Source organism: Balearica regulorum, chromosome 27 (genome assembly GCF_011004875.1).
Source record: "Balearica regulorum gibbericeps isolate bBalReg1 chromosome 27, bBalReg1.pri, whole genome shotgun sequence".
NCBI lineage: Eukaryota > Metazoa > Chordata > Aves > Gruiformes > Gruidae > Balearica > Balearica regulorum.
Window position 1 is genome coordinate 3,476,891 of NC_046210.1, and position 9,018 is coordinate 3,485,908.

The window sequence follows — 9,018 nt, forward strand, 5'->3', positions numbered from 1 at the left end:
GCATTAGTGAGGCTTCCCCTTTAACGCCATCCTTCCCTGTCCTATTCTTCTCCTGCTCTTTGCTCTCCCTGGCTTGCCTTCTCTTGTTAAAAAAAAAAAAAAATCAAAACCAACACACAGACTCTGACTTAGCAGGATGTTACTGTGCTTTCACAGAGCCTAAATGGAGACAGCAGTGAAAAGTAGTGTCCTTAGCTGCCCGGCATCGCTTTAATTTTGTCAGGCCTGGGAGAGGCTCATTGCACTGGGTGTTACACTTGTCTTCCTGCAGTAAGATTACCCAAACATGCCAGTCCCGACGCAAAGAGTCTGCCATTCCTCTCTCCCCTTTGTGCCTGTGCTCATCTCCTGCCTGCGCTGGAGATGGGATCCCAGCAGCAGGAACGACAGCAGCTCCAGCCCTTCACCAGGCACCGCTGCCTCTTCCTCAGGAAGGCAAATACCTGCCCTAATACCGGCCCTAATACCTGCTTTAATACCTGCTTTAGTACCTGCTTTAGTACCTGCTTTAATGCCATCTCAGAGCCGAGCAGAGGGAAAGGATTTCCTTGGCCAGAAGAGGGAACTGCTCTCCTCTCTTCTCTCCGCTCTTCGGCCTCACCGCTGTCTCCCTCTCCTGTCTTTCCAGGCAACCCCATCCCAAACCCTCCAGGAGTCTGCATGTCCTGCCCCTGTCCCTGTCCGTGTCCCCAGGCAGGACGGCGGGGCTCTGGGAACACATTAACACACCCAGCCACGGCTCGTCCTCTGGGTGAGCACCCTGTCAGCGCTGCGGACCCCGGGATCTAACGGAAAAGCACCCGCCTCTAATTGCCTGAGCACATTTATTAGCACGGCCACAGCAGCCACCTGACGGAGGGACCGGGCAGGGGCACGACCGTCGCATCCCGCGGGGTTAATCCCAGCAGCGCTCCCACTGCGGACGTCGATTGTGGCGCATCCCTGCTCCAGCGTTATCAGGAGCAGCCAGCTACCTGGCCTCTCATTTAGAATTTATTCCAGGGGAATTTATAGCCCGTGTCACTGGGAGCTCCTTAAATCAGGGGCTCGGCACAGGGAGCATCACACCAACCAGCCTCCGCGCTCAGCCCGTGTTTTGGGGGCAGGGGAGGTTGTACTCCCCTTTAGAAGAAGGGGAGATGGGTGGGATGGCGGAGGCAGCTCTTCCACTGGCAGCTTTGTGGGGGCACGTGCAGGGATTTCCCTTCCGCAACCCTGGCAGCACAAAGAGGGCTCTGTCTGGAGAGAAGCTGTGTGGCCATTGATGGTCTTGGCCGGAGGGAGAAGGGAGGCACGGAGGGAGGAGGATGGGAGGCAGAGGTCTTCGGGACCAAGGGAGACCTGAAAGGGACCATCGTGCCAGGGAAGAGGAGCGAGCACCAATACAACCCTGCAAATATTTATGCTCAGGAAAAAAAAAACCAAACCCAAACCCAAGCCCAACAACTTTATTATGCCACAACGCTGGGCAAATTCAGACCCTTTGTGAAATGACAACGCTAATCGCCAAAGCCGATTACGGAAATACTGCGGATGGGCTGGCGCCGGCTGCCTGCACTACTGCCAGTTGCTTGGGTGCTTCCTGCTGCCTTCAGCGGGGCGATGGGCAGCGGATGGCAGATGCAGGTTGCTGCTCCTCTCCCCGGATTGTTGGAGCAGCCACTTCTGGAGGATCCTGCTCCCAGCAGCTTGAGCACCCCCTTGGCAGCGGCCGGGGGCCGGGACAGCTCTCCTGCTGCTGGGCTTTGTTTCTGCACAGAAATTGATAAATGTGACCAGAGGATTTCTCCCCTCCTTCTGTTTAAGTCCTATTAATATGAGTTGGATTTGCTTACCCTCCTGACTTTAGACTTTAATTCTGCAAAGCGTTATCACATTAATGGGAGTCAAGGTTGTTAAAGTGATGGATTATGTATTAACAGTGTAATCCATGGGGGGCAGGACCAGCCTCAGAGCTGTCCCCAACACTCGTCGTCATCTTCTAGTCCTAACAGGGATGAGAAGAGCACGAGCACGTCCCCGGGCAGCGCGAGGGTGACCCAGGGTCCATGGCTTTGTGCCTGGTGCACGGGCAGGGCAGGAGTCAGGCAGGGGGATGCCTAGCCAAGGGGATGAGGACACATCCCTGCCTGGATGTGGGGAGCTCACGGGGATGCTGTTTGCCCCTCCGCTGGTGCCCTGGCTCTGGTTTCCAAGAGATGCTTTATTTCAGGCATCTGCAGCAATCTGGGTCCCACAGGGGCTTTTTTGTACCTCTGGGGGCTTGCAGGGTCCCACGTGGGTCCCAGGAATGGCTGGAATGCAGGACCCCACCTCTGCTCCCAGCCTGGGGGTGTCCTGCAGCCCAGGGGCAGAGCACGACAGCACATCGTCCCCCTGAGCTGCAACTCAGTTTGCAGAGTCCGGTTTGGGGCTGCAGGTTCCCAGGCCAGGGCTTTTCCTTCCCGGGTCGTGCAGCAAACTGAATTCCCTGCAGCACAGCACCAGGGGCTGCCCGTGACCCCCAGCCCACGCTCAGCACCTCCTGTGGAACTCGCCAGAGGGTTTTCCGCAGGGACCGTGAGTGATGGGAGCCAGGCCCTGCACCGAAGCGTCCCATAACTCAGCCGTGCTGCGAGAGGCACTAAGTTATGGCAGGGCGGCCGCACAGGTACCGCCGGCACATAACTTCCCGGGCGCCGCAGGCGTGCTCCATTTGTTTAGTGCCTTTTAGCTCCAAGGCCCCGGGATTTTGCCCATTTGTTTCCCCATTCCTTGCAGATGGGACTATTTTATATTATTTTTTAACAAGAGGAGAAGAAACTCACGTGAGGGGCTGCCCGAGCCCTGGCTGTTCACTGTGGGCACAGTTGCTGCGCGCACAGATAATTCGCTCGTGCAAAACCACGCGCGTAGCGTGGGGCAGCCATGGGGAAAGGCTGCCTGCTCCTTGCTGTGCAAAGCACTCCTCTGCAGCTGGCTGCGTGCTTGCTGCTGCTGGGGAAGCCCTGCATCTCCGTCCTCCTTCAAATGCTGTGTCTGACCAGGGTTTTCCACTCAAGGGTGCCCTCAAAGAGCCGATCCCCAGGGGCTGAATCCGCTGATGCCATCGGGGCTCACCCTGGCACAGACAGTCACACTTTCGCTCCCTCCGGCTGTCTCCTTGGGGATCACGTTTGCAGGACTGCTGACAGCAGCCAGCTCGCAGCCACCGGCTACGGGAGTCCTTACAACACCCCGACACTGATGGACCCCGACAGCTACACGCAAAGCAGAGACTATTTTTTCCCTCGCTGCTGTTTTCCCAGCTGATTCTCCCTCTTTAACCTCTGCAGGGGAAACCAGCCCCTTCCCCTGCCTGCCTCCCCATCGGCTGACGTCCTGGGGACCACGGGGGAAAAAAGTGATACCTGCAGAGGCATGGAACAAGAAGGAGCCCAGCCGATACCAACTCTCACTTTGACCCCTCTGAATAAACACAGGGCTGGTTGTCACGTCCCGAACCTACCGGACCAGAGAGCATCCCTGTCCTGCTCAGCCAGCAGCTCCTCCTCTGCCCTGTCCCCGCCTCGATTTGCAGCTCTCACTAACGAGAACTCCTTGGTGACAGCCATCAGCGTTATCGATCCCATTCCCAGCTCTGTCCTGCCGGAGAAAAAGCAATAGTTCAGGAAGGACATGATTCTTCCTGCTAATTGAATGCTCCAGCACGGGGCCCCATCCGGCACGCTGACGGTGCCGATCGATGCCACGAGCTGCCGTGCAGGCGGTGGATCTGCCAACGCGCCCCGCGTCGAGTGCACGGGCAGCGGGAAGGAGCAGGGATTTCCACCAGGGATTTCCAAGCCAGAGCCAAGTTATCCCAAAAATGCAGCCTCTGCATCGAGGAGGCTGGGATGGCAGCATGTCTGGGGACAGGGGACATGGCCCCGGGGTATCCCAGGGTTGGGGAGCCGAATTGGGGAAGGTGCCATCAGTTTATCACACCCCACGATCTGCTCAGGGGATGCTGCAGCCTTTCCCCTCCTCTCGATGAGTTTTTGAGAGTTTGCAGTGACCCGCACGGGGCAGAGCAATTCGGCTGGTGGCACTCGGAGGGACGGATCAGCCCAGCCAGCTCCGTTCGGGACGCGCGGAGCCAAGCTGTCAGGTCTCATGCTCACACACTCGTCAGCCTCCGCAGCCCCAAATTACAGCTGACATTTGAATAAAACCCCACGGCACCTGCATGAGACGCCGAGCTGAAAGGGAAGCGGTTGGGGATTTTCTTGCGAAGAAACATATTTGTTCTACGCTGTTCTCTCCTTAGTGTCTGAGCGGAGGCTCCTGGCCCCAAAACCCCACAGGGTGGATTTGCTGGGCACATCACCCCGGATTTTAGCTCGGGACGCTCGCGGGACAGAGTGACAGACCCCTCCATGTGCAAGCAGCTCCTTGTTCCCGTCAGATGAATGACGCGGGGACGGAGGCGAAGGCAGAGAGGAGAAAAGGGGCTTTTCAGATGCTCTGGGAATGACGTGGGGAAAAGCAGGGTAATGAAGGCTGGTTCCAGTGTCACGCACTCAGCCCTAATCAGGCAATGAAGCAAATCGAGTTTCACTAAAAGCTCATGAGCCCCGGCTGGGCGGCCCCCTCCCGCCCCCACGCTCCCTGGTCCCGGGGAATGAGATTTCCATCCACTCCCTGGACGTCAAATGAGTAATTGCTGTGGTCTGCGCTGGGGCAGGGAGCGCTGGCGTGGAGTCGGCATCCTTGGCTGATGCTTCCCGTGCCTTCGCTGCTCAAGTGGATTAGCAGGACTGGGGCCCACGTCAGGAAACATCATTAAATTCCTATATACCAGCGCACTCGCAGCGCAGGCAGTGCAGGCAGCAGAGACGTGCTCTGGAGCTGCAGGCAGGGCAGGGGACCCTGCAGCACGTGCCTGTGCATCTTTGGGGGATGCAGGGAGCTGCTGCCGGGCTAGGCTCGGCCTCGGTGCACGGTGCGGGTCCCTTTCCCTCCTCTGCCTCCTCTGCCCGCCTCACGCTGGCAGCAGACCCTCCCGGCCGTCTGGCAGGTGGGCAGATGGCCCTGCGTCAGCCTGGGCACGAAGGGGAACTGAGCACGCGGGAGCCCGGCCAGGCTGTTGGCACGGGCAGCAACGGCGATGCACGGCTCACCCCGTCCTCCTGCGCCGCGAGCAGGGGCCCAGGAGGTGTCACATCCCCCCCCTTCCTATTCCCCTTGGGGGGGACCATCTCCGTGCATCCTCCTCTAAAGATGCCAGGGCTTCAAGGCAAGACGGGGTGGTAAGGGGAAGGGCGGGAGGCACGGGGCGTGCTGCTGGTTTCTGCCAGAGAAGGGTCCAGCACGCAGCGGCTGGGCTGGAACTGGAGCCTGGAGCCCAGGGCTGATCACCAAAACCCCAGCTGAAGCTGCTGATAACCGCAACCCGGCAGCGCTGAGGGCAGGGGAGCAGAGCTGCCGGGTCGGGGTGCTCTGTGCCGTAAGCCACCTGAAATTTTGGCAATGCCAGCTCTTCCCTGTCCCCTCTCCTGATTTCTGGGGACGGAATGGCTTTGCTGAAGTGCAAAAGATGCTCAGCGCATCCCTGCAGGCATAATCCCAGAATCCGGTATTTAAAAGGGTATTCTTCAATCTTTTTCCCCAAACACACCCTTTTCTAAAGCAGCATTGCCTGCTCCTCCCTCCACCCAAGATCTGCAAGGTTCAGGTGGGCACTGGGAGCTTGAAATAGCAGTTGGGTGGCTTTATGAACTGTTAGGATAATTTAAAAACAACCAAAGGGACGGCAAGGAGGAAACCAGAGACACGGCACGCAGGATGTCTCCTTTTCTCTGTGGTACGAGGGAGGGCAGGGGAGCCAAAATGGTTTGATCAAGGAGGAGGAAGAGGTAACTGGGGGAGAAATCAAAGCAGCAGGTAGAAAGGGCAATGAAATCTCAGCAAGCCCACTGCCATCACCGGATATTTCTAACTGCCGGCACAGCGCAACTCCGCTGCGATTCCCACAGCAGGAAAGGAGAAATTGCTCCATTAGGAAAGCCGTGGCGGTGGGAGGCAGGGGGTGTCAGGGAGCTGCTGCCTTCTTCGGGAGCGGCTTTGCCTTCTCTCTGCCCCGAGTGGTGCGGAGGTTGTGGGATGTTCCCCTTGTCGCAGCTGGGATGCGGTTAGGGTGGGATGCAGGGTCCTCTGCTGCCGGTGGGGGGGGGGACCGGGAGGGGTGGGAGAGGACAGGCTTTGCTGCAGGTGTGCGCCAGATGTTTCTGCATCCCCTGGAGAGTGGTCCCCGGGTGCCAGGTGATGCTCCCCATCCCCTGCAGACGTGGATGCTTGCTCCCCCCCGAGCGTCTGGCAGCCCTCCCACCTCCCCGGCAGCCTGGCACCGAGAGGCAAACGCTGCCTCGGCTGCTGCGCTGGGAAGATGGTGAAGAAACCCCACACGTTTTGTCAGGCAGGGATGGGGATAGACGAGAGAGCTCGCGTCGGCGTCCCTGCCGCGGGAAAGGCTGCGGCAGAAGGTGCAACCTCGATGTTAGACACCGGAGCGTGCACAGGGGACAGACCCCCGGGAAGACAGCGCAGGAGATGTCCAAAGCCGTTCGTTCCTGGCTCCTCTGTCGTGACTTGCCCCTCGGGTCCCTGACAATATCCCCAGGTCCCTTGATTATTTTTATTGTCTCTGTCTTCCACTCCGAGCCCTGCCTGCTGTGTCAGCAGGCGTATTTATAGCATCGCTCTCCTCCCAGACTGATGTCAGGAGCATCCTTTCCTGGGCCGATCACTACCTGTCACTCCAGGGTTTTTCACGCTGGCCAAGGCAACTGCAGCCACTTTTTCTCTGCAGCTAGCTTTTGCTCCTCATGAGCACGATGTTTCACATGCAAACACCTTCTAGATGTCTGCAGGCAGCTCTCCGGTGATGGGGAGCCCCGGGGGACATTGCCAGGGGGCTACCTGTGCCCTGGGGGGGGCTGCGGCAGGGATAGGGGTGAGTGTCCGTGCTCCCGAGGCAGCAACCCTGAGCACGGCTCCAGCCGGCTGCTTCCCCTTCCCTCTGCCTGGGATTTACTGCTTTCATTTTCCTTGGCATTGGGAGATGAGTTTAATTACGGATATTTTTATGTGCATTAATAACATTTGCAGTGCTGGAAGCCAGGACAGCGGGGCGAGCAAAGTGAGGACCTCTGCTCCCGGGGGGGGGCGGAACTGGGGGGCTGCGGGGGCAAGGCAGCTCTCCCAGAGTGCTGGGCGCTGCCCGGGCCGGCACAGGATGGTTTTGCGGCTCTGCAAATCCTGGAGGGGTGAGCAGCGTTTAATGAAGGCAATCCCTTCCTAAACGAAGGCAGGAGAGATACATGCTGGCCCCGGGGAGCACCGGTGGCTTTTGCTGGTCCCAGCCTTCGCCTTCCTCAGTGGGACAAATCCCTGGTGCCACCAGTCAGCTGCTGGGAGCTGCTTCTCCTGCTCCTCAGGGTTGCTTCTCGAGCGTGGTTGCAGGAGAAAATAATCCCCATGGAATTCCTGGGGAGACCCAGCACAGCAAGGGAGAGCTCACCGAACACAGAGGAACTCAGGCTGCGGACTCCCACCCAGGGGAAGGCACCCATCCCCACCTCCATCCTGGCCCAGCGTCACCAGAGGCACTGGGCAGGGGATCCCTTTTGGAGAAAGCCCTGGAGAAATGCTTCCCTTTTAGCGGAGCAATGCCTCTGCACCCCGGAGCTTGTGCGTGCGGGCACGGACACACACGGTGTTCGCAAACCAGACCGAGTACACGTTTCACTGTCATTTACTCTTCTGTTTCTCTAAGGAACATCAAGGAGGATAAGAGGGTGCAAAGAACAATGATAATACTCCAAATAATCAAAACCCTCTCCGAGAAGCAGATCCTCCCAGCTCAAAGCGGACTCCCTTGGGAAAGCTGTTTCAAGCACCATTGGAAAAAAAAAAAAAAAAAAGCTTCTCTCTTCCAGGAACCCCTCTACCTCTCTGCAAAGGAGAGCATGAGTTTTTTATTTATAAGCCAAATAATAATAACAACAAAATACTAATAAGCTGTGAAGACAGGGAAAGGCTGCAGAGCATCGCTGCCTGCTCTGGGAGAGCCCTCGCGCTCGGCTTGGGGAGCGCTGGGGAAGCAGATGCAAACTTGGTGTTGAAAGCAGAGCTTATTAAAAGCACGTCCAGCAGCGCTGGCACCGGCGTGCAGAGGGCTCAGCCGCCTCTGCGGAACAGGCAGGATTACCCCAATTTTTTTTCTGGGTTCCTTGAATGGCAGCGCTCCATCTTCCTGGATAACCAGGGCATAGCAGCACGCTCGGCTCTGCAGGGGCTCGTCCCGCACTCGTGGTAGCCAGGAGAAATCCCCTGGGATGCTGCAAGCTCCAGATGAATTGGGATGCAGGGGTGAGAGGAGCTGGCTGCCCACCACCCACCAGCAAGCCCACCCCGGGGGGTTCATAAGGCTTGATCAGCTTTTTATCAGCTTAGCAATGCCCAGCACCTTGCTGGGCTGGTCCCCAGGCACCGATCCGCATTTCCGAGGGCAGCAAATCCCCCTGCCCGGTACCTGAACCCAGCACCGAGCGGCAAAACCTCCTCCGTCACCCATCGGCCCTACTGGCAGGCAGAGCTGGCACCTCTCCGCCGAGACAGCAGGAGGGTCAGTCTCCGGGATGGATGGGGGCACTCGGACATCCACGAAGCTGGCGATGCCGCCCCGCAGCCCGCCGGGTCGGGGTCTATTAACCAGCACTGTAAATCTGCCGCTCCCCATTAAGCCCGTAGCGGGGAGGGAGCACGGTGCAGAGCTGCACGCACAGGGCCCCCCGAAATGCCTTTCTCTCCAGGAGCAGAGATTTTTCCCCTTCGGTCCTGATGGCAGCTCCTTGGAGGTGCTGGATTTCAGGACGTCTAATGTGCCACTGCTGTTGCCTTGGGGCTTGCAGACCCTGCGACGTGGGCATGGGAGCTGCCTGAGCATCCCCGGGCTCCGCTCCGCATCCCGACCTCCCCGTGGAGGGCTGCAGAAAC